Source organism: Amblyomma americanum, chromosome 8 (assembly GCF_052857255.1).
Source record: "Amblyomma americanum isolate KBUSLIRL-KWMA chromosome 8, ASM5285725v1, whole genome shotgun sequence".
NCBI lineage: Eukaryota > Metazoa > Arthropoda > Arachnida > Ixodida > Ixodidae > Amblyomma > Amblyomma americanum.
In genome coordinates this window covers 35,218,948-35,246,238 of record NC_135504.1, presented here as the reverse complement: position 1 = coordinate 35,246,238, position 27,291 = coordinate 35,218,948, and the positions used below count along the sequence as shown (strand labels likewise).

Genomic DNA, 27,291 nt, shown 5'->3' with positions numbered 1-27,291 from the left:
CTTTTTTCACTCGACACTTTGGCTTACATAAGGTGCGACCTTCCATCCGGCCATGCGTGCATAGTCTTTCTTGTGGTTTGATCTTGTTAGCACTAAAACTTTTTACAAGTTTGAATCGAGTGAGGGGGATGAAAGTTACATTTTTAAATCCAATTGTCTCGGCAATAAATGTGCCTTTTGATGCTGTGCAAATGTGAACACGGTCAGAAAGAGCTATGGACTAAGTTTTTTTCTGGTCACAAGAACTGGCTGAAACTGAACGGAGAATGGAAATAACGAGATCTCGTCATTTTACGCGACTGGTAGAGAACAGTGTGGATTACAGAACTTGTGTGAGTTGATTATACTGTAGCTGAAATTAAGATAATGAAAAGGACTTGGGAAGGGAACAATAAGCACAGTAGAGAAAAGCACTGGTCAACTAGAGCGACAACGTGGATACCAGAGGAAGGGAAACAGCTGGAGAGGCAGTAATGACATAGGTGTGGAAATGAGGTCAGGAAATATGCAGGGACAGGTTGACCACACCTGACACAAGGCAGGGCTAGTTGGGAGACCAATGAGAGAAGCCTTTGTCATCTAATGAAGATAACTTGGCTGCTGCTGATGATGATATGCAGAATCATCCTTCCCACGTCTCATGCAAGAAAGCCCATCAACGGTTACCTTACTGCAGTGTCTTAACAATACATGAATCGGCTCTCACTGTGGACTGGCAGGGGTTTGCGAGAAAATATTGATTCAGAGCAGTCAGGCAAACGAGTGCACTGAAAAACCTGGAAGCATTAAGTCCCACCTGCTGGAACTAATATCAGCTGAATGGGAAACCAGGGCAGTGATTTCTGTTTTGGTGTACCTGCATCTTGCAAAATTTTGCCCATGACTGTACATCAACGAAAAAAAAAGTAAAAAGTAACAAAATCATAACAACCATTGTAGTTATGCACCCCCACCAGAACAAAAAAGAAAAAAGTGAGACAGGCCACAAAGAGAATATGCGGTTGGACATATTTATAAACAAATGCTCCAACAATATGAAATGGTAGTACATACACACAATCGGCACATTACAATTGGTAAGTAGACAAGGGGCCAAAAAGGCCCACATTTTTGGCAAGCAAACAGACGTATAGGGGTTGTTGTTCACACTGGGCACAATGAGAAACAATGATATGTTTGTACAAGAATATGATGAGTGCGGCGGCAATAAATAACAGTCGTTCACGGAAACCCATCACAAGCTCAACAGAGGTGTAGATAGGAGGGAAACACACCGTCAAGTATCCTGCAGCAACACTAAAAGGAAATGTGACACTCGCGTTCCAGCAACTTCCATAACATTGTAAAAAAAAAAAAAAAATTGCAACGATTCTCATTCCAGAACAAACACAGTGCTGCTACAGAAGGTTTGCTATTTCCTGTGAGGCAGAGTTCAATTAGTTGTATCAGCTAGTACATCAGCTCTGAAATATTGCCTCGGTCACATGGTCTACGTAGAAATTATGGACGGTTGACAGTTAATAAGTAAAATTAAAGGGGGCCAGAAATTTGTTTGGATTACAGGGAGTTAGAATTAAAGGGAGCCTTTTTTAATGCAGGTAATGTTTACAAGACCAAAGCTTCGGTTTGAATGAACTCAAATTTGTATTAAATGAGTCAAAACTAATGAGAGTCCACTGTATTTAACAAAGTGACACTTATAAAATTAGTAGGTATTGTTCTTTTCACAACAACCTACTTGAGTATTTCAAATTCTGGCTACGGAATCTGACCTTTGAATGCCTATAGGCAATACAATTAATATTATTCATAACTCAGTGATGTGATCAACCCTGTCAACATTGTATTTTGAGTCTCATATGGCCTCCTTTTAACCAGATGAATATGAAAAGGAACATCAAAACAAAACTACGTCTACTTGACAGAGAGAGAGAGGAAAAAAAACTTTAAAGGCATAGAATTCTTGCCTCCAAGCCAATATTCTTATCAGATCTGCGGCTGGGTACTAAGATACAGACAACTGACTACTTACAGAAAATGCTTACGGGTAATTATGGACACGATCAAGGCCCATGCGCTGTGCGACATTTCCTTCTAGTGTAACAACGGGACACAATCTTGTAAACACGTACTTGTGGTCGACACGGACACCATAGATGCCGTGAAAAAGCTCGCTTGAGGTGATGCACACGCACTCACAAGAAAGAGATTTGTTTTCGTTGGCGTGTGCAAAGTGTTGGTGTGAACGTGCTAAAGTTCATTCAAACATTTCTCTTTCCTTAGCGCTCTAAAAAGAAAAAAAGAACAAAAAAAAGCAGAGGCAGCTTGGACGACGATTGCCTTTCCACCAGTACAGTGGACCATGGGTTAGCAAGGGTTCATCTTGTGAATCTGCCAAATTGCAACAAAGGTATTGTTTCTTAGCAGATGGCTGCAGAGCAAAATTTAACAAAGTTTTCGATTCATGACAATGTTCTGTAAATACCATGTGTTTTGCTTCAATGAGATTTTGAGTGCATTTCCCAGAAAACACACCTCTACAGCTCTGTTTTGAAATCCGCAGCCTCTGATTAGTTAGTTGTCGAATAATTCAATTCTCTCAAGAGCACTGGTTCCCAACTTCAGTTATTCTTCCCAGCTCGTCTCAAAACTCTCTCAATGGCAATTCTGGCTCAAAAGTACCCCTAATCTGACCTTGAAAGTAGTATATATCAAGGAAAGATACGAAATAGATTGAATGCTGCTATTTCTGAGTGAAAAAAAAAAAAGAAACCATTAAACTGCTGTCTTACAGGTACAAATGTGCAGTGCTAATTTGTGCAGTGTGTGGTTTATGTTTTAATTTTCATGTTCTAAAAAATATTTCTACCATTTGCCATTATGTGCAGCAGCTTAACTGGAAAGTGGCGCTGTGCCTTGTAGAGAAGGGAGTCATGTATCAGTTGCCATAACGGTTACCCTGTGTGCGAACAAATGCTCTCAAGAGAACGGCATTTTGCAATGCACAGAACAAGCAAAAATTTTGGCAATGAACGTCGGAACATTAGAAAAAAAAAAGGACTAGACAAAGTGAAGCTAACTACAGTAGTCTGCTTGCAGAAAACTGCCAAAACCAACACAGATAGCACACTTACAAGCTGGCACATTCAAGAATAAGAGATGAAAGGTCCTGTGACACAATAAAACGTAATAGCAAGCTGTCATGTCAGGTACAGAATAAAACGTCACGCACATGTCCAACAAAGCTCCACAGCAGACGGAGCAAAAATGTCAGCGTGGACTACTTGTTGGCCTATGAGAGCATCCGCACCGAATTCGCCCAGTAAATAATAATAGCAACAATCATAAGAACAAACGCTCGGAATAAAAGCACTGCAGAATGCCTGCCATTTGAACAATGGCATAAAATTTGTCTAGTGATAATAATATGTTAACAATAAAACAAAAACGATCATGCTGTCAACTCCCAGCATGAACCGCAGGCTCAGATCACACAAAGATCAGCTTCGTTGCCAACGAGCTAAAGGTCAGCCAGCCACAAAACTGCACAAAGTATAAATAATTCATGTTAAAGGGACAATGAGGATGAACTGAAGTTGCCGTGTATTGACAGATTGCAGTGTTCTAATGACAAAGAAGTTAGTTTCAGTGAAAATGGGCTCTTATCAGCTTGAAAATGCAAAAAAAAAGAAAGACAGATATTGCCGCCACCAATTTCCCATAAGCGAACTGTGGTCACATCAATAGTATTTTTGGAACTCGGATCCCAGAGGCTAGGTCACACTACCGTTCACTTCCTCACAGTGATCACGGAGTCCTTTTTTGTTGTACATGTCACGAATTTCAATCTAGTGACAAAAAAAAAAGGTTCAATTTTTCAATCCAATTTTCTCAGCAGTAAAGTGGGTCTCCTGCTTTCGAACACGGACACAGCCACAAAACGGCCAAAGAATCAATAATTTTAAATAAATATTCAACGGAGTTGTCCTCCTCGGTGTCCCTTCAATGCTGAAAGACTCCACTACATGCAGTTCTTTTCAGGCACCTGTCTCCTCTTCAAGGGAGAGTATGTGGAGAGGAGGGCAGAATAACTTTAAAAACAGCATTTAGTATAGATTAAAAACCTCTTCACGTATTCAACTGAGGCAACACAAAGTCATGGTACTGTATCAGGTTTAGTGCATTGTGTGAAGGCAAAGATCAAAGCAGCGAGGGCTATTAGAAGCTACCAAAGTCTTATCTAACGCCTTATCTTGAGCAGCTACTGCAAAAACTGCTGTCATCTTTACAAATGCGGCAATTATAGCTCCCTCTCCAGGTAATGAAAGATGAACACCTCAGCATGCTTTATACCAGCTCAAGAAAGGGCCAAACAGCTGCCCATGCAAGGAGTAGATCAGATTTATTTTTGACACTTTATTTTCCGTGAGGACATTAAAACACATCTTATATCGCCTGCAGAGAAAACAAGAAAAGTAAAAATAAAAACAACTGCAAAGTTATGTCAGCAGCTCTTGCTGCAGCTGTTTCAAGACTAGCACATCTTGGCAAAAGGAAGCTTATTGCACATATCATGAGTAACAAGGAATTCTCATCTATGCATCACGTCAGCAGTTGAATTCCCAGAGAAATCGGCATCTCTCTGCCCCTCACTGAATGAGCTATGATGTCCTTATCTCGGTAAAGCAAATACAATGACTAGCAATTCTTAAAAAGCATATCTACTTGGCAACAGGAACTGAGATTGCGTGAGACTAGGAACCAAAAGTTTGCTCGCTTGACAGGAACCTTGGGAATATAAAAATTTAAAAAAAAATCGAAACTGTTTATCAGGTATATACGCATTTCCTGGTGCAGGAGCATCCTCTGATTATCTGAGCCAAGATAAGTGTGACAGCTCTGTCGCAGGTATGAACTATGGTAATGTGCTGTGACGGTACTGACCAGAGAGTCCAAACAGGCTTGAAGACAGAATGTATTAAATTGACTTCACAAATTAAAACAAGAAATTACGCATTTCAAGTCGGTTTCAGCCTTGTGTAACAAAGAGGCATTTCGTTTTTTGTAACTGCAACAGCATCAGTTTAGGAGATGAAGCATTTCACTAAACTTATTCTGTTTACATGGCTAGGCCAATGATGTTGCTGTGCAAGACAGTGGTGAAGAAACTTGAAGATTATACCACATTTGCTGCTCCACAATGACTTTTCAGCTCCCCAATAATGAGCATTTTTTTTTCACTCAACGCAAAATTGATGCAACTACACAACCTAACGAGAAATAGCCATTAGTATCTACTGTCTGATCACAGCCACACTGCTAAAAGAAAAAATCAAATAGCTTTCTCAAGTTGATAAGACCTTATAGTGTGGTTAGCAAGGGCGGCGCAGAATTCATGAATTGTACCCCTAATTAAAAAAAAATAAAACAATTTATCCTCACTTTTTTGCTCGCTGCATCTAAGCTGACATCTCTGTTCAATCAAAACTGGCTTTCCAAGCATCTCAAGTGTCCAGGTGCTGGAGCAGCCAACTGCTAAATCAATTCCATTCCATTTTTGAGTTCCCTCCTCTTTCATTATTGGCTAAGCCTAATGATAACGGAGGCATGGAGCCCCTCCAGCCAATGACAATAGCTCTTAAATTCAATATACCAGAAAATACGGCCAATTTGTGGCCCTGTTTAGTAGTCACCATCATTTCTTCTAACTGCACTCCACTTCCAGTTCAGAAACCCCTCACACATCCACAACTGAGAATTCCTGCCTCTACCAAACGTACCGTAAAATACTACAAAGCCAAAAGGGTAAAATCACACTAGTATTACCCAAGAGTTCGAGACTACTCACTTCATCATATTGTGGGGTTGCCTGATCCACTCTGGCAACATCATAACATAACCATGCAAAATTATTGCTCGTGTGCAAGCTAAGCTCTGCTTGTAAGCAGTAGCAGTAAAACTCTAGTCGTCCCATACCCTGAGGCCTAAGCTGAGCACTTTCACACTGCCAAAAAAAAAGGAGAGAGAGCTCACGGCTGGTAACGCAGATAGCACAGCAAACTTCAATATAAACGCTCAATAGAGACGCAAAAATTAGATAGAGGTAGACAGGTACACAGTGTAAAATGTTCAACTGTGCTCGCCTATGAAAAAAGTAGCGCAATTGTTCACTAGTTGTTATAAGCAGCCATTTGATGTCAGTGCACAATGGAAACTTTTGCTAACTTGTCAGCCGCAAAAAATCTCCACGAAAGAAAAAAAGCAGACACAAAGAAGAGCATCGTGACAATAAATGCAACATGCTGGACAGCATAGCAATTCTTAAACGTGCCTAGAAAAAACCGGGCAAATATTTAAGTTGTCAATGAAACAATCTGAACACTCCTAAGAAAGTTGTGCCTTAACTCACTTGAACTGCACAAAAAAGGGAAAATCTTCTGATGTCAATACTACATGGCAATGTAGAACAGTGCAGTTTTGTAGAACAGGGCAGTTTCAAGTGGATATGAGATGATGAATGAACAAGTGATGTGTGAAAAGAATAAACCTCACAGCTATGATAGAGTAACTCAAACATAGGTACACTGTAGTGTGTCTTCACTCTTAAAGGGACAGTGAGGAGAACCCTATCAAATTTTTTTTTGTTAGCAAAGTCTGATAGCTCGGCATTTCATGGCTTTGTTGCCGCTTGTCCGGGAGTGAAAGATGGATTTATTTCAAAGAAATTTGGATTGAAAGTTGAAAAAGCTTTTCCCGCCGCTCCGATCCAAACTCGAGAACTCTTATGATGTCACGGAGAACTCTTACGACGTCATAAGACGGAGTGACGTGAAACGTGACGTAAGCGCAGACTCCGTGATTTCTGGCGGCTAACGTTGCGGTCTAGCAGCAGCCGAAATTAAAGCCGCCGCCGCCGCACGTTGAAGGCATTTATCGGGGGCCGTTACTGTCACTTCGTTTACATTTGCCCCAGCGTCTTGCCAGCGTTACAATCGATCCCGAATCCGACGACGAAGTTCTCGAAAAAACTCCGGCCTGCATTTCAGCGACCTCAGCCCCACAGAGCGTGCGATGCTTTTGAGGGAGCACAGTTAGGTTAGGCGTCGGCGGGTCATTTCCCCCTTCCACCGTGAGCAGCCATTGCAAATTAAATATCATAACCCCAGTGCGGGGAGTCGTGAGGGGCAGGACAAGGTCGGCGCGTCGCGCTCATCGGAGGCTGATTGGGGCTTTGGGGCCAACGGATTGTGATTCCTTGAATGGTGCTGTTGCACGGTGCAGCAGGCGGCGTCGAGAAGATTTCCCACGGTTGCGAGGGCCAGGTTATTTATTTTTTTTTTGCCACAAAAAACGGATGGGTGCTCAAGGGCGCTCGCGTTTAAAGTTGGCGGCTTGAAAGTAAAGCCGATGCACGACGCTTCAACGGTTTCCGCGCATTTCCGGAGGTACGGGGTCCACTGGATCGGGCTCTCTTGCCCACTTGCATGTATCTTCAGATGTGTGCACTGTGAATGGATTAAATTAGCCGAGAGCTAGAAAAGAACAGCTCCGCCAAACTGCCGAAGCTATTGAATGGAGCCGCTGGAGTTGGAGGAGAGCGGAGTCACGGTCTCTGCAGGTTCCAAATCTCTTTTTCTTAACTGCCTTGTATCTTGTCTCCCGTCCCTAATAAACGATTTCCATTAAGCAGTTTGAAGTTGACTAGCACAAGCGGGAACGTTTCGCCGGGTGCGCGTACGAAGACACAAGTGCTCTTTATACTGCTAACTGCCTTGTACGATAACCGACCATCGTGCCATCATAATTTTTCATCGACCGTGGCGATCATTTGACCAGCCTTAACAGGCTCCTTCAAACGTTAACTAGCACTTGAAGCGGCACTTGGGGTTCCTCTGCTGTTCGGCGCTTGTAAATTGAGGCGCGTCAAAACCACGGGGCACGCAAAGCTCATAGACGCGAAGTGCCATAACAAACCGAAACTCTCCTGACCGCCTGTCGCACCACCAAGCATCGGTTTTCTTTGCTTCCAACATTCCGGTTGTCTTTGGTTTGTCTTCCTTGTATGATAAAAGTGCACTAACAGTTTCAAAACAAAACTTACTTCAATATTGAAGCGCGCAACCTTCCTTTGTCAGCCTCAGAGATTCGTGGCTTCCATGTAGGAAGAAAAATTCCTCCAAGGTGGCGTCTCTTGTCCTATGACGTCATCACGCTTGTACTTGCGAGATTGGCCTGTGGCAGCGATACCTGTATTCTGGTTCTTGCTATTTTCTACCTTACAAGAGATTTGTTTTCAGTAAGAGTGACGTTTTTGTGATCACGAGCTGGTATTCTATCAATACAAGCCAACTTCAATTTCTCCTCAGTGTCCCTTTAAACATAACACAATGAAAAAAACTGCAGATGAAACATAAAATTCAATTCAACAAGCGTAAAAAACTGCCAGATCCATAACAGTCCAGTTCCAACAAGTAGGAAGAATTAGCAAAGTGTGAACAGTTCCTAAGGTTGATGTTAATCTAATCTCCCCATTATAAGCAAAGTATAAGGTTTTGCGATTAAACAGTATGACGGTTACAAAAACAGCGAAAAATTTAAAGTGACCCTGAAGACTTTTATCTGCCCTGCTTCTGTCACACAATGCAGTTTACACCAAAACCCATATCTTTCCGTGCTATAGAAATGCTTCTCGATGCTGGTGAACAACACATGCTTTTCTGGAAGGTCAGCAGGCAAATCAAATGCTGCAGAAATTTCGCATTAGAACCACAAAAAAACTGAATTCTGGTGCAGCACGAACAATAACCGAGGCATGTCTCCCACTTGCTATAGCTAAAGTATGCACAAATGTGGCCATATTTATGAGAAGCACTCAGTCAATAAGCATTAACTTGTAGATGTCAACCTTTGGAGCGCACATTAACCATACGCACTGTCAGACAGCTAGTCCTGGTGAGATACTGGCGCTATTTAAAAACTTCATTCATAACAAACAGAGGCATGAACACAGGAGCACCGAACACAGCTGACAGGATACAGCACTTCTTTTGTTTGTGTTCATCTCCATGTGTTCTGCTTATTCCACTTCCGGCTGTTACTAATCAGACTTTCCAACTAGCTCAGCTGTGTACCATAACGACTTAAATATGTTTCGTTACCATACGCTGTTACCATAAAACTCAAACAAGTGAAGAACCCGAACAACGAAACGAGAAGGTTATAGTTAAGGTAGACTGATCACTAGCCTACCTGATTTTCACTTCAATATTGCGAAGATCGCTGTGCGGAAGTGTTAATGGACTCTGCCTGTATTACCTCCCAACGAGTGTTTTGTGTTTTTGTTGTAACGCTTCACTAAGACTGTCCGCGTTTTGTTTGAGGCTGACCGTACACGATGGGAAAATAAAATTACGCCGACCACTTGCAAAAACCCTGAATCCAAACGCAGAGTCGACTACAGAAAATTGAGGTATGAATCACATAATAAGAAGAAAGAAAAACAGATCATTACAGAAGCTGCAGACATGAAAGAATGAGGTCTGAGGATGGGGAGAGCCTCCGCTTACAACTTAGTAAATGCAGCAGTGTCGATTTGAGCCCGAGCGCACGACTGAAGCGGAGTGGCGCTTGTGAGTAGTGACTAGATGAGGTGCAGTGTGGCGACGTCGCGCGGTGGGTGGCCAACCACCAGGAGGTTGTCGTAGCTTGGAGGCGGCTGGCTGGCAACCGTAGCTGCCCTGGAATCGGAGAAAGTGGGCACAATTCACATCATGAAGAAAATTTTTCAAATGACTTCAGGAGCTCATTCTAACACAACAAAATACTGAGAAAATGCTCCTGTGCGTGTCTACCGGCACTCTGTAACAAACATATCGGTTTTATCTGAACCACGGGCCGAATTACAGAAAGATCAAATCACCAGCCTGCCACAAATGGATCGATTAGCCTTGCTCATATTGGTCAATATGTCCGCTAAGCAGGGCTGAACAAGAGAACAATAGGAGAAAGGCTTCGTGATCGTTTCATGACTGTGTTGAGATTGTGATCATTCTGTAATTCAGCCCCAGAGGACAGATCCTCCTTCCCCAAACTAGTAGAGTCGAGGATCTGGAGTGAAAAGCACTACACTTGAGGAGACCATGGAAAAGAACAAACAAACTTGGATCACATAAGTGCTAAAGACTGACATTACGTGACGAATGCAGGATGTTTTTCAATGCTGTTGGATCTTGAATCAGTGTGACATACAGTGAAATAAACAGCTTATAAACATCAATGAATAGCCTTTAGAAAAAATTATTTTTCCTTTTGCAATTATAGATTTCAATGACCATGTCCCTGCAAACTAAAGTGAGAATCACACCTGAGGCAAAAAGCATGTAAGTCTAATAATGTGTTAGTGAAGACAACGAAAGCCCATCAAGGCTAAACACAATGTCCGGTAATTAGAGCATCACTTGGTGATTGCACCGTCAAAACTGCATGCTTGTGCTTTTGCAGAGATTGCCTCCTGTTAGTACAGTGTACTAATACTCAATGTGGCTAAAAACTGGGCTTCATTACCAAACAACTATTTTGCAGGGCATTTCAATCATTAAGCCTTTGCTATTCAGATCAGAACACCCATGAATAGCTTGGCATGCACACAAGACAGAGAAACTGGAGTTATCATTGCAAAAGCAAAAGAAACCCCTATTTTTGCAGTTACCACTTATATAAGCAGAAGAGGTATGTTTTATCCACACTTGTTAAAAAATAAAGGCAATCAGTGTTATACAGCACCTGACACTATAGCCAGTGCCTCTACTTTAGTGACTCTGAGTCAAATGAATACAGCATAGACTACTTATAACACATATCGCGGGAGTCGGGGAAAATCCGCATTATAAACAGTACTGCACTGTAGTCAAAACATAGCTTTTCTACGCATTCGCATTTTCAGAATGGCCGGCCTACCTTTCAAAGTGCACCTGACGACACATCAGACGCACAATACTGCAATAACAGGCAACAAAGACGTTTATTAGGTCTTTTTGTCGAAGCATCGTAATGAACGAAAGAACATTATTTTAGCCTGGCGCTGCGACTGAACTGCGTTGCTAGTGGCTTAGTCTTCAAAAACAGTGAAGCACTTGCTCGCTGAGCTTTCTCTGAGCGCAGTAGAGGCGCAGTTTGTTGCAACAGTTGAGCGCGTCTTTGCACTAACTTCTCCACTTTCATTCACTTCGTCGGGCTCATCCTTGGATAGAAAGTTCACACACAACACCGTCGGAGTCGGCGACGATGACTATGAGCTTATCTCATGTCGGTCCTTGAAACGCTAAATACAGCTGTTCAATGGGCTGAAACCATCATGCCACAAAATGTTTACAAGGCACCTGGCCTTGGCTTGCAATATCGAGTCACTCACAAGAAATCTCTCAGCTCAGATCTCGTGAAACCGTTCAAACAAAGCGGCGACATCTTCGTACTTCGCTGCACAGTGGTTGTCACAAAGTGGTTGTCACAAAAAGCCACATACAATGCGGTATCGCATTATAAGCAGTTATGTTATATATGGTCTGAGCTGTACTGAAGAAATCTGCGACCATCCCAGCTCCAACAGGCTCAACAAGTTAGCAACAGGCCTTAACACGCCGATGTTCCATTCCGAACTCAGCTCAGCAACACAAACGGGGAATAAATGATTTTTGGAAAGACATTTGGCTCAGATAATGGTAGATGTTCATGTGCATCAGTATTCCATTACACATATTGATGTAGCAAAAAACACGACGGGGAAACAAAGATGCACACATCACTGGCACTAACTTAACCTAAATGTGATGTAGCGCTCGTGATGTGCGCATCATCTTCGTTTGTCCATTGTGTCATTTACACTACATCACATATGCTGCCTCAGATAAAAGGAGAGCTTGGTCCCAAAGCATGGTCATCGCCACATGTGAGTGACATCAAGGACAAACTGAAATTGGCCTGCGTTGATAGATTACCGCATCCTAATGATATAGACACTACTTTCACCGAGCTCTAGTTATTTTTCCCCTGCTTTTGTAAGCCAGAAAAGGCCACCAAATGAAATACAGATGTCGCCATCACTGGTCGACGCTGCAAGTAAACTGCACTGCATCGACAGTTTCTTGGCACAGATGCCAAAAGCTTACTGCCGTTTTATTCAAAATGGCACTCAGAGTCCTTTAGGGTGCAGATTTCACCAGTCTGAGTCGACTTGTGGGGAAATTTTTAAACTGATTTCTCTTGGATAGAAGTGCGTCTGTTCCTCCCAGACAAACATCAACGCACCTAGAGAAAGCCACGGAGCTTGCATGGAAGTTTTTTTAGGAAATCAGAAATAACATCATGACAACTGTCGTAAAACTTCACTGTTACATCTCCAGAAAATTGCTTTCTAATAGTACATATTTTTCCTCTGAACCTTATGAAAAGGTTCCAGAGTTACGAAAATGTGGCTGAAGGCTGGCTGAGCATTCATTGCATTCCTACTGGCATGCTACAGGTCAAGCCATTCCTAAAATTCTTTTTCTTCCACAAAGCACAAATTTTGGTTTTGAATTCTTGCTCGACGCAGCGTCCGCTGACATATCTACAGTGAGCACATTTCATAGGAGGAATTTAAACTTAAAAAATTTTAAAAATAAACAATATCTTGACCTGCAATATAGTCCCTAGGAGTGCAAGAAAACAAACGGGGTCAAAATAGATGAACTGGTCACAAAGAAATCTAGTTCACAAGGCAAGTATCTAGGCAGAAACCCGTAACGAAGAAAAACACCCACTGTTCGAGCGCTTTCCTACAATGCACAGCTGCCGTGGCTCACGAAACAACTTTTTGGAGTACTTCCCGGTCCACTTCAGCAACAAGCGGACATTGAAATTTTTAAGAAATCAATTTCCCGACTAGTCCAAGTTCCAAGGGCAAAACATATGCAAAAGCGGGGCGTTGTGCTGAAGTGAACAAATGTCCAGTCATTTACTTTCAGCGAAAAGCTCAGAGAGAGGAAGGTCCCCTCACCGCGAGCCTGGTGTGAGCAGCCAGTGAGGTTGAGCACTGGGAATGGCTGGCACTGTTGCTACACTGTGCACCGATGCTGGACCATAACCGCCACCACGCCGCTGGGCTTTACCCGGCGATGGCATCTGAGGGTGCTGCTGCTGCCTGTGCATGCTGGACGCAAGGTCCACGGCACAGGGCATCACCACCTGCAGAACAAATTTCAAGGCATAAGAATAACCTTAGCACATCAGCACAGATAAGGGTAACAGCGCCCTAATAGCCTGGCAGACCAGTCAACTAAGGAACACAGTGGACAACTCTGCTGCTTGAAGGCACAAGAAGGCCACTGGCACACTTAAAGGGACACTGAGGAGAACCCTATCAAAATTTTTTTGTTAGCAATATCTGATAGTTCGGCATTTCATGGCTTTGTTGCCGCTTGTCCGGGAGAGAAAGATGCATCTATTTCAAAGAAATTTGGATTCGAAGTTGAAAAATTTTTTCCCGCCGCTCCGATTCAAACTCGAGAACTCTTATGACGACACGGAGAACTCTTATGACGGCACAGAACGGAGTGACGTGAAACGTGACGTAAACGGAGACTCCGTGATTTCTGGCAGCTAGCGGTACGGTCTAGCAGCTGCCGAAATGAAAGCTACCGCCGCCGCACGTTGAAGGCATCTATCGGGGGTCGCCACCGTCGCTTCGTTTACGTTTGCACCGGCGTCTTGCCAGCGTTACGATGGATCCCGTTCCCGAACCCGACGACGTAGTTCTCGCAAAAACTCTGGCCTGCATTTCAGCGACCTCAGCCCCACAGAGCGTGCGATGCTTTTGAGGGAGCGCGGTTAGGTTAGGCGCCGGCGGGTGGGTCCCCCCTTCCTCAGAGAGCAGCCGTTGCAAACTAAATATCATAACCCCAGTGCGGGGAGTCGCGAGGGGTGCGTTGCACCCATCGGAGGCTGGCCGGGGCTTTGGGGCCAACGGATTGTGATTCCTTGAACGGAGCAGTTGCACGGCGCAGCAGGCAGCGTCGAGGTCTCCCACGGTTGCATGGGCCAAGTTATTTATTTATTTTTCGCCACAAAAAACAAATGGGTGCTCGAGGGCGGTCGCGTTTAAAGTCGGCGGCTTGAAACCAAAGCCGGCGCACGACGCTTCAACGGCTTCCGCTTGATCCAACGGGTCCACTGGATCTGGCTCTCTCGCCAACTTGCATGTACCTTCAGATATGTACTGTGAATGGATTAAAATAGCCGAGCTCGAAAAGAACAGCTCCGCCGAACTGCTGCAGCTATTGAATATAATGCGCACCTCGTCGCGGAGCCAAATCAGTCTAGCCGGGCTGGCGGTGGCTGGCGCACTCGGCGCGAAATAGATTACATGCTCCAATCTCCCCGCCAATGCGGTCAGAGTACGCCGAAGCCGCCGAACGCGTCGGTGGTCAAGCGCAGTTGGAGTATAGGGGTCTCGCTTTGACCGACGTAACTTCGCCGTGCAGGGCGCGCGCACGCGCGCCTCGCCAGCATAAACGCTGCCTTAACAGAGCCTGCGCTTAACCGCTAACCAACATATTCAGCATCGGCATCTATAGGAGCCACTGAAAACCCCCCGCCCACTCATTAAATAAAAGAAAAGAAGTCCGGTGCCGAGGTTCGGAATCGAACCAGGGCCTTCGGCGTTTGAGGCGTAGACGCTACCGCTCCGCTACGACGGCCGAAGTTACAGCCGTCAATAAAGGCGCATCTAGTGAATGCACTCTTCTGATGCAGAAATCTCCGCGCTTTCGCTAGGTATATCCTGGCCTAACAGAGCTAGGCCATCAGCAATTTTTCTGAACTGCCTTGTACCTTGTCTCCCGTCCCTAATAAACGATTTCCGTTAAGTAGTTTGAAGTTGACTGGCACAGGCGGGAATGTTTCGCCGGGCAAGCGTGCGAATACACAAGTGCTGCCTTGTACGATCACCGACCATCGTGCCATCATAGCTTTTCATCAACCGTGACGATCATCTGACAAGCCTCGACAGGCTCCTTCAAAGGTTAACTAGCACTTGAAGCGGCACTTGGAGTTCCTCTGCTGTTCGGCACTTGTAAATCAAAGCGCGTCAAAAACAAAACCACGGGGCACGCAAAGCTCATAGACACGAAGCGCCATAACAAATCGAAACTCTCCTGGCCCCCTGTGGCGCCGCCAAGCATTCGTTTTCTTTGCTTCCAACATTCAGGTTGTCTTTTGCCTGCCTTCCTTGTGTGATAAAAGTGCACTATTGGTTTTAAAACAAAACTTACTTCAATATTGATCAGCGCAACCTACGTTTGTCGGCCTCAGAGATTCGCGACACCAAGTAGGATGGAAAATTCCTCCAAGGTGGCGTCTCTTGTCCTATGGCGTCACCACGCTTGTACTTGCGAGATTGGCCTGTGGTGGCGATACCTGTATATTGGTTCTTGCTATTTTCTACCTTACAAGAGCTTTGTTTTCAGTAAGAGCAGCGTTTTTGTGATCAGGAGCTGGTATTCTATCGATACAAGCCAACTTCAATTTCTCCTCAGTGTCCCTTTAAGCTGTGATGAATTGACATGGACTATATGCAATGCAAACAAAAAATTGGTTTTATTCATCAAACTTTCTTGGTTCTCATCCGCCAACATCAAATGTCCCCAATCGTCACAACTTTAGCATGCTAATCATCGTCTTGCACCTTCAATCAGCCCAGTGTGGCTGCACACCATGAACCAACATCAATTAAGACTCATCCTTGTATTGCTAACTAAAGAACAACTGTTGAGATAATCATGGCAATTGTCAGGCCGCCTAATTTAAGTCATTATGCCGTTCTCTCTTCTTTTCACATCTTAATTTAAATTGGACTGTCATTGGATTTAGACAGAAAGTGATTTGCCATTGCAAGACAACTCACCATTCCAGCTCTGAAGTCACCATCATCACACTGTCGAGAGATTTGTCTTTCCCAGCCCATCAAAGCACTTTCGAATAAACAGAGAGCTAATTTTGATGCAAAGAATTACAAGCTCCATTCGAATCAAAGGCAGGTGAGGAAAAGCCAGCTGTCACCTGTCTGGGTGGGCCGACAGACACGAGCGGGTTGTAATGCACTGTGGCGGGCGGGACAGACGGTGGCTGCAGAATCATGCGCCGCGCCCGACGCAGCTCCTTGCTGCGCATGTAGCACTGGAGGAGCAGCAGCGACATGTTGACGCCGATGAGCAGCACGCCGATGTAGACGAACACCAGGAGGTCTCCACCAGCGGCTGCGCCCTCCGGCTCACTCATACTGGAGGGCATCAAGGGTAGCTCGGAATTCAGCGAGGCATCCGGCGCCCCGGTCTGGATGGCACCGGCGATGACGAGGGCAATGCCAGTGAGAATGGCCGTAACGTAGAAAACCTGGAAGCATGTGCAAATGGCCGGGTGTGGTCACAGGGTGCTCGTGGGTGAGCTCACATACATTTGTAGACACACAAGTCACAAAGAACACAAACGTACAACTCCGGCCAAACCTCGATTAGTCAGACTCGAAAGGGATCGAAAATTTGTTTACATTATGTGGAGCTTGAATTAAGAGTGTTGCTATTACAGTTGATGTTGACCGGGAAAAATCAAGAGAATGCATAAACAGAAAGTTCAGATGAACAAGATTTTACTGTACAACACTGCTACTATCGTCAACCATTAACAATTTTAACTTTAAATGAGACTGTAAATTTGTTCCAAGAGTGTAGAGTTTGAAATAAGATGAGACTTAGTTATGCATTTATTGCTGACAGGGTCAGTTAAAATGAAGCAAGTTCTAATTAACGAGAGTCCACTGTACTACAAAACTAATGCTGCCCGTTGCAGAGTTGCAGAACACTGTCTGGTCAAAGTAAATAAAGCATTGTAACGGCCGCTGACAAAAGTAAGGAAAAAGGAACTGTAGCTGTATCTTTGGTGCCGATTCTACGGCTGCACACAGAAATATGGAACCATGGCAGTTCCGCAGCGAATGAGAGTTCTGCATGGAATATGAATCAATTGTTTTGCATTTTTTTGGCCAGTGGCCATTACAGGCTGTAAACTCTAGATGCTGGCTCGATTTATACGGTTGACCTCTCATTGCTCTCTTTTAGTTTTTTGTTTTGCCACAACCTCTCTCCCAACTTGCCAGTGTGTTAGCCATTATGAGTATGGTCATTCTCTAGTATGCATCACAAGGGCGCTAATAGATATTTCTTCAATCCAGGTTACACTGACGTTACAAGCCAATCTATGTCTATATAGGAGAACAAGTGCAAAGAAGACAGCAACATTATTTTTAGAACAGGGCAACTAAGGAGATGTCGTCAGGCATGTCACACTTCTTCCATTATACTGCTGACCCAATGAGGCAATCAATTTGCCTAACCACATACTTAGGAAGCCCAATACTAAAACGCATACAGGATAAAAAATGCAATGACTGGACAAGGAAAGCAGACTACACACCAACTCGCTAACGATACACCAACTTGAGTCAACTAGCCCTTACAAGTACCCTCGAGCATTAAAATGCGCTTCCTTAGCGATTCACTTGACCGAATTCTTGCTAAGCCCAATACCAAAATGCACTTCTGTAGCCTTCCCACAATTGGTGAATGCTGCAGAGCCTGCCTACCTGCTGGAAGTAGTGGCACACTTCATGTGCATTGCAGGAAACTGTCGACACTGGCTGTGGCTGCTGCTGCTGTTGTTGGGTATGGGCCGATGTGACCGAGAGCGAGCGCAGCGGCTGTTCTCCAGCATGGGGCTGCGGGGCGAAAGGAGGCATGCGCGGCCCCCCGCCCTGTGGTCCCGCTGCCAGGTGGTAGCCGTGGCTCTGCTGCGACGACGGCGGCGGAGTGCAGCTCCCGCAGCGCCCCTCGCTCGGTTCGAACAGCAGGGACGACATCCTGCATGTGGCAGTGACCTGAAGTAACAGCTGATCTCGCTGTCTTTGTCACTAGCTCAGTAGAGTTCAAAGTGGGGCAAAGGCCTCTCGTATAGACCTCCACTTAGTCCTGTGCTGTGTCAGCTGAGCTGTCCTGGCAGATTTCCCAAGCCCTACACTTTCTGCCACTCGTTGATGCCCTGCCCACTATGCTTTTCTTCCTTAGTATCATCATCACTCTCATCATCGTCGTCAGCCCGCTTATGTACACCCAAGGACAAAGGCCACTACCATTGATCTCAGATTAGCTCCCTGTTTCCTATGCCAGCAGTGGCTACCTTACCCCCACAAACTTCCTAATTTCATTTCTACTTGGCTCTCTGCTGTTGCCAGCTGTGCTTGCTTTCTCTTAAAGTTCATTCTGTTGCCCTAAGGGAAAACTGTACAGGGTTAATCACACTGCATGTGAACACGTCTCCGCGTTACTGCACGCATGTGGCGCACCATAATGACCAAGCCTGTAGCAAATTTGTACAGATGTAGCAAATTCGTGCAAAGGGGCAGATGACACAGGACCTCCACTATGGCACCTCTTTCTTCCTTTCTTCTCTCAGACCCACCTTTAACCCTTCCCTTACAGCCCAGTTCAGGTGTCCGCTGGTATGTGAGATAATGTGCCATTTCCTTTCCAAAAAACCAATTTTCATCTTCTTGTGTGCCACTCAGCATTTAGTCATGATCGCGTTACACCGTGCTGGCCACGCAGAGCTGTGTTCCCACTAAGTGTGATCGACCCTGTACGTGACTTCGAATACACATTGCATGGTTTTTCAAGGTCTGCCCAACAACTATCAGTCTATGTGCTCACGTACTAAACCAGTGTCCAATGCAGCTACCCACAACAAACTACAAGCTGGTGGGCACGATAAAAACAAGTAATCGATACAGTTCAATAGTACACCCATGCAGTACAAAAACATCTTCTGCCTGTAAATGCAAACCAGACACTCGCACTGCCAATGGGCTGCCCAAGCTCGCATCCCAGTACCTTGGGCAGCATGCTGTGCCCAGCAGGACAGTCTGGACTGAACAGAGCTGGGCACAGCAAGGCACTGCCCTTGCCTTGTATTGGAGTCTACTCTGTTGATACTCAATGCTCAAGGCAGCTACTGATGCGCATTTTTATTTGAAAAAAGTAGAAAATTTTGAAGTCACAGCACTAAATGATACAGGCATCTTGCTGCTATCACGAGGCATGATCACATGGATTCAGCAGAAAAAATGTGGTAGCATCCCTCGCTGTAAGGAATACCTGTAAGGTATACCTCGCAACTGACGGGAACAAAACAATGAGCCATTAAGATAAAATGCCTCATACGTTTTGCCGCCTGATTACAAGTTCTTGTCAACATTTGGTGCACCACTGCCTAAAAACACGAAACCCAGTGGATGCGACTGAAGACCAAATCGCGTGTGCCATGTGAAAGCACTGCTTGGTCAGCAGTGCCTAGTGACTCTAGGAATCAGTACACTACAAGTACAAAACAGTACTGCGGGAACGGGCGGTGAAACACAAGCAACACATGCAAGGATCCCTTTCGGTGCCATCCGCGCCTAACTTCAAAAACGTGCAATCTAAAAGCCTGACCAAAATAAACACAAGGTTATCGCAGCGATGTAAGCATCGAAGTCACCTTTTGCTGCACTGGTTAGAACGCGCCGGCTCCTCATCGGGCATCGAAACAATCTTCGAGCAGTCCGATCCGCTTCTTGCACACTCTAATAATCCAGCCGGGTCGTAGATGATGCGCTACGAACCACGCACTAAGGGTTCCACGGTGCATGCCACGAGAAACGCACCGAGGCACGACCGAGGTTCGAACTCCGTGTTCGGGGTCAATTTACGATCAGGTCGCGAACCGGCGAACGCGGTCGAACAAGCCTGCGCCAAGCACACGCCGGGCTTCGAAGAACCACAGGACAGGGGGCCCAGTGTAAACAAACGAGTAGCACGCGAGGCGCGATCGCGTACACAGATGGCTCGCGAACGGCGACCCCGCCAGCAAGCGCGGCGTTTAAAAATGGAAGATGCCTTTCACGCGGGGCTGTTTATTGTACGGCCGCGTGTAAACATTACCTCGGAGCAGGGAGAAGACTTGAGCGGAGTAGCCGTCAGGCGCCAGGGGTTCCCGTTGGTCGCTGTGAGGAGCCATTAATACCGAGGCCGCTCCAGCGGCTCATGGCTCTCTGGGGCGGCCCTCAGGGCTCACATGACAGACGCGCGACCGCCTCAAGCAATGGGCACTTGAAGGAAGTTCAAAAGGGAGGCAAACGAGTGCGGAGTATTGCGATCATTTCGACGAGCGGTGTTTTGCCCAGTGCCCATGCAAAGAAAAGTTGACAGACCGCAACCTCAAACTGTTTGAGCCGTCCACTTTCAGCTTGGATGAGCCGCAATTTCGTAATAATGCTGACAGTTATTTTTCTCTAAAAGCGTAAAAGCAAACCTTTCTTCGCTGTAATTTAAAAGTATTAACTAGCAAATTTTTGTTGTATATTAGAGTTATATTGAAGAAAACTGCAGCTGGGGATATTTTTATGCATGCTTAAAACTGCTAAAACCGCCAACCATTTTTACTGCTTATGCCTTCCTTCCTCCAGGTTGTTGTTGTGTATGTGTGCGTGCAAAGTTTATTGAGGGGCTTTAGCGTGCGCACGCGTGTGTGCGTGCGTGTGTGCGTGCGCGCGCGGTTATTGTAGCGTTGTAGTGTGATTGTGGTTATGGTTCCTCAGTATTCCATGTTTTTTTTTTAAATAGAATACTGTCCTTTGATAATGTCTCGTGGGAGGCGCAGATTGTTCTGCGATGTGCTTACTTATTAAATTGGATGAAAAGTGAATCTCGTCTGTATATATTAACTAGCTGGAACGGATTCGAACCGTTAGCGCTTGCGCGCACATCCTTCTGAGACTTTCTCAGATTTAGTCGAGCAAAGTCGGCTTGAAAAATTATGAAATTATGAAAAATAAATAATCACTTTGTAAGGTTTCTGCGAAAGACAGCTACAAATGAGAGAAACAATTAATGTTGGCATGGATTTGGTCAAACACATGTGCACGTTTATAAAGTATCACTAGCATATTGCTTCCATGGTACGTTTTGGCGTGACCAAATCCAGCAATCTTGGACAAAAATTTTGAATATTTTGAATGCTGCAGGTATACTGTTGTGGAAATATTGAAGGCAATTATTCCGATGCGTAGCAAAATCTTTCTTTTAAAATTTTTTCATCGCTCGCATTGTGTAGTTATAAGTGCCGTAAAAACCATTGGGGAACAGGTATATATATATATATATATATATATATATATATATATATATATATATATATATATATATATATATATATATATATATATATATATATATATATATATATATATATATATATATATATATATATATATATATATATATATATATTACAAAATATAAAAAAATGCGTTCATAAACTCTTTTCCATTGAGAAATGTTTTTGTCCAGAATTGCTAGGTATGTATGGCCCCTAGCTTCACGCGACTCTGCGATAAATCGCGGATGTGATCATTTCATTTTTTGAGGAATTGTGTGTTAGCAGCCACGCTCAATTTTTTGTTATTGTTGTTACAGGCGTCAAGAGGAAAGGAACGACGTGAAAATGACTAATTTACCGAATTGGCACGAATATAACTCAAGGGCGGAGAGTTTGAAACCTAAAAAAAAAATTAAAAGAAAGGCAGCTGTTATGATTACAATCTGATCTCATACGAGCCCCCCTCCCCTTCTTTAAATAAAAAGAAACGAAAACGGCACGCTGAAATACGTAAGCAACGGCTACGGAGATGTTAACTGAGTGGCAACGTTTCAGATGCGCAGCACAACGCAGCACAACACAACACGACACAACAAAACACAATTAAGCCTGAATCCACAGAGTGCTGCACGCTCCTGTAAAGCTGGTTTCTCCTTTGACTGACAAGTCTAGTGGCGAAGGTTAGTTTACTACACTGAAAAAAAAAACAACAACAAAAAACAAAACGCCCCGCCGCGGTGGCTCAGTGGTTAGGGCGCTCGACTACTGATCCGGAGTTCCCGGGTTCGAACCCGACCGCGGCGGCTGCGTTTTTATGGAGGAAAAACGCTAAGGCGCCCGTGTGCTGTGCGATGTCAGTGCACGTTGAAGATCCCCAGGTGGTCGAAATTATTCCGGAGCCCTCCACTACGGCACCCCTTTCTTCCTTTCTTCTTTTACTCCCTCCTTTATCCCTTCCCTTACGGCGCGGTTCAGGTGTCCAACGATATATGAGACAGATACTGCGCCATTTCCTTTCCCCAAATACCAAATATTATTATTATTAAAACAAAACGATACACCGAATGTTCTTTTTTTTTCCTTTTCAATTTCTGTTCGGACCATATTCGCGTGTAGATTTTGAATACAAGGAGAGGTGCGTTCTGAAGTACATGATACGAGGAAAAACGTTTTTGCCCAAATAAGCTAGTCATTTGGATCCTCCTGAAAGTAAGCATCTGGACACCAAGTTCTGCTGACGCCTTGTCATCCTTGCTTTCCCAGCCGCCCGAGTAGTTTGCGCGTTAAGCGTGGGGGTTGTAGCTACAACGCGACAAGATTCTTCGATTTGATGCTGGCGCTTTTAAAAAGCAATATTGGTAGTAGCGGAAAAAAAGTTTTTAGTTCTGTGTAACACTCAGCATCCATTACGCGGGCTTCCTCCCAGAAAGAATGAGAGCGTCAGACGGGTGCCAAAGTTTTGTTGGGTTGTGCGCGGCTAGTGCTTTCCCTATATAGCCTGTTCCACACGAAAGCGCAAACGCTTGCGATTTCTGCCACCACGGCGCAAAAACATAATTCGAGCGGTCGCAGCGGCTCAAGCGTCTACAACGACGAGATTCGAGCAAGTTGGAAATTGGAAATACGCGGAAGGTCCGTCTCTACTTTGCATTCATAGATCCCTGGGTGTCCACATACCCCTCCTGGCGCAGTGGTTAAGCGATGCGCCACTGCCCTGCGATGGCAGGTGCTCCTAGCGGTGGGCCTCGTTGTGCGGAGCAGGTTGCTCTTCTACCGAGCTCCCCCCCCCCCCCCCCCCAAGCGACCTCGAGGAAGCCGAACCTGTCCCTAGAGATTACTCGGCAATCTTGAACCACTACAAGGGCTGCAGGAAACGGTACCCCCCCACCACATAAATCTCTCTCCAGGGAAGACGCCGTCGCCTGGAGGCTGCTACAGACGGGCTCATACCCGAATCTAAATACACTCAACAAAATACAACCCACACAATACACAGACAAATGCCCGTGGTGCCATGAAACACCCACGCTCTATCACATAACGTGGGCCTGCCAGAAAATAGAGGTGGCACCAAAAATACCAAACCCGAGTGCGGAGCAATGGGAAGGAATGCTCTCCAGCGACCGTCAGGACGTCCAACTTGGGCTGATCCGGCGAGCACAGCTGGCAGCGGCATCCAGCGGAGCCCTGGACTAGGGGCAGACGACCGTTGCTAAGAAGACGGACGACACACCTGACTCCGCCAAATTGCTCACCTACTCTCTAGAACTCAATAAACGTTTTCCTTCCTTCCTTCCTTCCTTCCTTCCTTCCTTCCTTCCTTCCTTCCTTCCTTCCTTCCTTCCTTCCCGAGCGACCAGTCGTTAATTGAACTGCCACCTGCCACGGTGGGCAGCTTGTGATGACGCCGCAAGGTCACGTGACCTAGGTGGCCCGCCTGCCTCCTATAGGTTGCTCTCTGGGGACTGGGGACCCCTTGCCAGAGCCATACCCGTGATTTTGTAGCGATAGCTACATTACGGTAGCATTTCGAGCCTTCGGCGCCGCCGCCACGCTGTCACGTGGTGCGGAGCAGCTGCCGGCGGCGCGGCGCCGTGGCTGATCACGTGGTTCGTCACGTGGATGGTCTCGTGACCAAGTTCCACTCGGGAAGCTGTAGCTATCGCGCCACTCCTGGTTTAACCAGAGCTAAACCACCGCCAATTTTTTCTCTCACAACGCCGACACTGGATTCTCTGCAAAACGAGTCGTATAACGCTCTCGCGTTAAAAATTGCCAAATAAGTGTTTGCGCTCTGCTGCGTAATATGCCAAACTCAGCGAAAGCGGTCGCGCAGCTCCTGCCGAGGGTCTTGGAATTAACATTTCTGTTATTTAAGATATCGTAATGAAATTAGGCATGTATATGTTTCTTCTTCCTGTCTTGTTCAAAAGTGTAATTAGTTTCAGTATATCTCAATTAGTTCCTATATTATAGGAAAATAACTGAGGCCTAATTAGTTAAATCCTTACAGGTTGTTAAGACCTTTCTATATTTTTTGGTTTCGATTGAAATGGGACTGTAGCCAAAGACCTGCCATATGGAGCTACGCTAATTATATTGTTGTTGAAGTACATCTTCATATAAAAATGTTAAATTTTATCCAAGCACCATGATTACGAAGCATAGTTGGGCGACATATTATGGTTCACAAAATTTGAAATGTTTGACTCAGCCGAACAAATACAGCATAACTTCACAGTTTAGTTCTTTATGAATTCAACGGCATAAAATAATTGAAATTGCGCCATAGAAACATAAGAACTTCCGTAGGCTAATCATGTTGGCAAAAAACACGAAGCTGAGAAAATCGCATTTGTAGTGCAAGCGTCAGCCATTCGGAGGTCGTTGAACAGCCCTCAGAAGACAGCGGAATGTGGACGTTCCATAAATATTTCGCAGTAGTGAGTGGGGAAAGGGCCGTGCTTTCAAACAAAACCAAGATGGCGGCCGTGGGAAGCAGCGGGCGCGAAGTCCCGCCACATTTCGCCCCGAAATCGCCATTTCCGGGCTTTGTAGGCGCCAAATATATAAACATTTTAGTAGTTGGAGGTCGAATTTAGACGTTACAACTTTTTAGGCAGGAACTTTAGAGTGCATGCATTGATCGCGAATATTTCATTTTTGCAAAATCAAAATTTTTCGCAGTTTTCGATCATTTCAAGATACACCTAAGACCACAGACTCCATGGGGACAACCTGGGCTATCACCCCGATCGCAACGGGCTTATAATTATGGCCACGTACGTGATGAAACGTGGCCGTCACGTGACTGTCAACACCTGTTACCGGATGCTGAGTCTTGAATACGCGGCGGAATAAATAGCAAGGAAGCCTGGGAAACCCTTCTGCAAAGCGCGGACCCCGCCGTGCAGAAAAAAGTCATTCACCTGGCACTGGAGGCCGCAAGAGACCAAGAACTCTATGCCTGCCTTTAGATGCGAGGCTCCCGGCCCCCACCCCTAGGCCTGCGTGCCAGAGATGGGGAGTAGGGGAGCCTCTTCTCTGGTGGAAATAAAGGTTTTTGGAATGGAAAAATGGGATGCTTCGTATAAACAGCTTAAGTTTTCTCCGTGAACGTATCAAGCAAACAAATTAAAGCTGCACAGTTACAACCTAAGGACATATGAAGCCCCTGTTCTAACGTTCTGCCTAAAGATGGGGTCTGAATGTAGCTGCTTGGGCTGCGCCGAAAAGCAGACATCGTTGTAAACGACGATAGATATCAGAGCCTGATTCATACAGTTTCATTATAAGTGTGGTACGCTGCATGCAGTGCTTGGCACGAAAGTCGCCACATTGACCCACTTCAAACAGGTATAGATTTGCCGTTGAGCCCCCGACCATCTGCCGGATATGGTCCGGAAATGCGCGAACATTCCTCAAACGCTCATCCGCCACCCGACTACAGCTTCGTGGGTGTCTGTCCGCCTCCTCGGCCCTGTGATGAACAGGTTTCTTAAAATGGTCCTGGGTCCACACTGGGCATATGAGAAGATGGAAGCACGGACTCTACAAACGAATTTTAGATAGATGTAATTATAAGCCAACTAGACTGACGTCGCGCGATTACCTTATCGACACGTCGGTGTGGCTGGATGGAAGGCTGGATGTCCACCGTGGCCATGCTGGGGATTCCTTGCAGTTGCGATGTCTTCGTCGTTAGCTGGTCGTTCTACGCCGAGCTGCCAAGCGTGGGATCCGCGAGTTCACGGAGACCGAACTAAAGTAGCAGCTACACCCCGCGGGTTCTATGATCATGACGCTGCCTTGGTTTTCTCCCTTACACTCCTCCGCTCGTCTTGCCTGTCAAGTCCACTAGCTTCTGCCGATCTCCCCGTTCTTACCGTCGGCCCGTTTTTTTTCGAACCTCGGTGTCGTTTCTCCGCCGTCTCTCCTTCGTCACGCTGACTGCATTCCTCTCCGCGGCCGCTTCCTCTGTCCACCCCCTTTCCAATTAATGGAGTCGTCGGTGGCTACCAAATATGGTTGCCACCGTCGGTTCGGCTTTGAACCGTGGCGCCATGGCCATCTTCTGCCCTTGGTTGGTTGCGACGGTCGAAGCCGCCCGACCTTGGTAGGGACTGACGTTAGTGCAAAGAATGTTTGCTTTGCGACGTATGAGTATATGTTGTATTTACTTCGTTCGGGCCTTTCGTCGTGCACCGTGGTGTGTGGGGTCTATATTGGTTGGAATTGGGAGGACGTGATACTCTCCGCGGGTGTCCAACGGTAGCCTGGTCCACGGCGTGTGAACGTTTTCTGTGTGGGGGTGACGTTCCAGCCGACAACATAAGCAGAGGCGCCAGTTAATTGTCCAACCACCAAAACTGAGTAGGGAATTTCTTAAAAAGGGAAGGAAAAAGGAAGTATAAGCACGCTTATTTTTTATGAAAGGAATTGCGCTAGAGGACAGTTTACTCCCCTTTTTACTTCTTTATGTTTATAGTGTAGCCAGGACAGGGGAAATAGTTACAGTTCATTAATTAACCTGGTGTAGTCCGTCCCTTGCCGTCGTGTGGCCAGGCTGCAGAACCGTTTCAGACCAGCTACTGTGTTGGAGTTTCCGTGTCCGAATCCAGCCACGGCAGCCGTGTTTTGATGGAGGCGTAATGCAAAGGCGCCCGTATGTTGTGCGATGTCAGTGCAGGTGGTCGAAATTATTCCGGAGCCCTCCAACTACGGCACCTCTTTCTTTCATCTCTCAGTCGCTCCTTTATCCCTTCCCTTATGGCGCGGTTCAGGTGTCCATTGAGATATGTGAGACAGTTAATTAATGCGTCATTTCCTTTCCTCAAAAACCAATTTTCAAGAGCCAGTTTTGAATTTCCAGCCCTCTAGCCTGGCCATTTTCTACAGCCTGGCTAGAGAGCTGGCCAGGCAATTTATTTATTTATTCTAAAGGCCCAGAACTGGGCATTACATGGGCGGGGAATTTTTCGAAGAGAGAAGCAACACGATAACGAATGGTAGAGA

General features: G+C 45.5%; 1 protein-coding gene across 1 annotated transcript in view; it reads right to left on the bottom strand.

Moving 5' to 3' along the window:
- The window catches only part of LOC144101324 (dehydrogenase/reductase SDR family protein 7-like), a 36,779-nt gene extending 16,447 nt beyond the window's left edge, over nt 1-20,332 (bottom strand). Inside the window, exons 1-5 of the transcript XR_013307984.1 lie at nt 20,061-20,332; nt 17,672-17,945; nt 16,093-16,425; nt 13,034-13,221; nt 9,567-9,737 (exon numbers count right to left, since the gene is read on the bottom strand). The gene's annotated coding sequence lies outside the window, so the exon portion shown is untranslated. The remainder of the gene's footprint in view (nt 1-9,566; nt 9,738-13,033; nt 13,222-16,092; nt 16,426-17,671; nt 17,946-20,060) is intronic.
- Nucleotides 20,333-27,291: the final 6,959 nt, after the last annotated feature.